We start from the raw sequence: 1961 nt of genomic DNA, 5'->3' as shown, positions 1-1961 counted from the left end.
GGAATACAAAGAACATTTAAAAAAAGTTTTAAAACAAGACTAATGAAAATGAAATCAAGTACTCCCGTCAATTTAAAAAAAAACTGGGGATTTTAAGTGGATAAAGGGTGTTATGTGAAGAACAATTTTTAAAGGGGAAAAAATTTTTAGTTAGTGGAGGTTACTAAATGCTTGATCTTTAGATTTGCCCCTGATCAGGTTTTTCAGGACATGCAAGAAAATTTCAGGGATCAAATTTTTAAAATATCAAATTAATCAGCCATCAGGAGATCCATGTTTGAGTTAATCTGAAAGAAAGGAAGAGGTTACACTGCTCCTAAAAAAATTTTTTGGAACCCACTCCACATGCAAGGTTGAAAGCAACAAGCAATTATACTTTACTAAAAAAAGGGTTTAGTAAGGTCATGTCAAATTTGGTGAAGCTAATTTGCTTTTTTTTTTAAAAATGCATCTTTTGCAAGGGATTTTAATTTCTCTTGCCCAAAAAAACAGGTTGAAGATTTTATATTTTAATCTTTAAAACCCCTTTAAATTTAATTATAGAAGTAGATAAAATTTCACAAACTTTAAATTTGAAAGAAGTTACTAGCAAAATAATGGGATTTTGGGACCAATAACAACTCACTGAATTTTTAAAAGTCAGTTAGGCTTGTAGAATAGTGTCAGTTCAAACACCCATTAGAAGGATGTCAAACTTACACTATACAGATAATTTTGCATGAAATTTGGCCATTCTACCATTTATTGGTATAATGGAATTCCGTTCATGCACACTTTTTAAAATAGAGGGCTTGTTTGCCAAACATTAACCCGTTATTGATGGGTCACGTGTAGACACGTCATAGAAAACGGGTCTCACGGACGGGCAAACTTGTACGCGCAGCGACGCGCCAGAGCGAGCGCCAGAGCGAGTGGAGCGGGACGTTCGGCTTAAGGCAGCGGACTCCCGCGCCCACTGTCGGGCCCTTGCCACATATCACTAGATTTTAATTGATTTCAGCGAGTTCTTATGCCCGTCATTAAAAGGTTAAGGAAGGAAAAACAACAATAAAAAGCCAGTGTCGATCTCTCTTTATTTCTTTACATTTTACTGAGGTTTCTTGCCACGGCCAAAACCAGCACGCTGAAAATAAATAAATAATCCATCAACATTTGGTATATGGTGGGGAAAAAACATTAAATTGCAAAGCTATTATTCCTAGAAACAATTTATTGTACATGTGCAACTACACTCCTTTAGTAATTAGGAAGAAAATCTATAAACTAACATTTAATACTATACTTACGAATTCCATGGAAGCAGATCCTGCACCAGCATCACCAGTCTTGTCGGCACCTGGGGGAGCTCTCCTGTATGCTTCCCTGGAACCTTCACTACGTGGACCCTCAGGACGAGGGTGAATGGGCCTAGGCCTACCTCAGGTCTTGTTGGCTTCTTAAGTGTCGCTGGCACAATCTATTAAAGAAATGTAGATTTATTAAATCAAAATATACCAAGATTTCCAGTGTTCCTGTCAAACTACTACTCACTGAACTAAGCACTTCATGAATAACAATGGACTTCACACCAGCTGCCATGCAGTCAGCCACTCAAAGAAATTCCTGTACAACCATTTAAGCTACAGAAAATTTTCCATGAACAAGGCTAAAATTGTGCATACTTATGAGAGAGCTCTTCAAAGCCACAGTCTTGGCCAAACAAATTATAAACTTTCAGCGCACAACTTGGCCGGCTAATTGCACTTGCCATATCAAATAACATCCTTACCTCAGAAGGAAGGTGGAGATACTCTCGCAGGTACTGGATACCTTCATTGGTAAGCCTCCAGTAGTAGTGGCGCCAAGCGAAGTTCTGCTCTACATAACCACGGGACTTCAAACTCTGGAATTCCATTACATTATTAAGTACCAAATATCAGGAAACCCAACTAATGCACCAAAAGGTGAATAAAGTCCTATAA

General features: G+C 37.8%; 1 pseudogene; it reads right to left on the bottom strand.

Moving 5' to 3' along the window:
• Nucleotides 1-1059: 1059 nt before the first annotated feature.
• Nucleotides 1060-1918, bottom strand: LOC119570593 (annotated as a pseudogene).
• Between the last annotated feature and the right edge of the window lie 43 nt (nucleotides 1919-1961).

Source organism: Penaeus monodon, unplaced genomic scaffold (genome assembly GCF_015228065.2).
Source record: "Penaeus monodon isolate SGIC_2016 unplaced genomic scaffold, NSTDA_Pmon_1 PmonScaffold_3271, whole genome shotgun sequence".
NCBI lineage: Eukaryota > Metazoa > Arthropoda > Malacostraca > Decapoda > Penaeidae > Penaeus > Penaeus monodon.
This window is presented reverse-complemented; position numbering and strand designations above follow the sequence as displayed.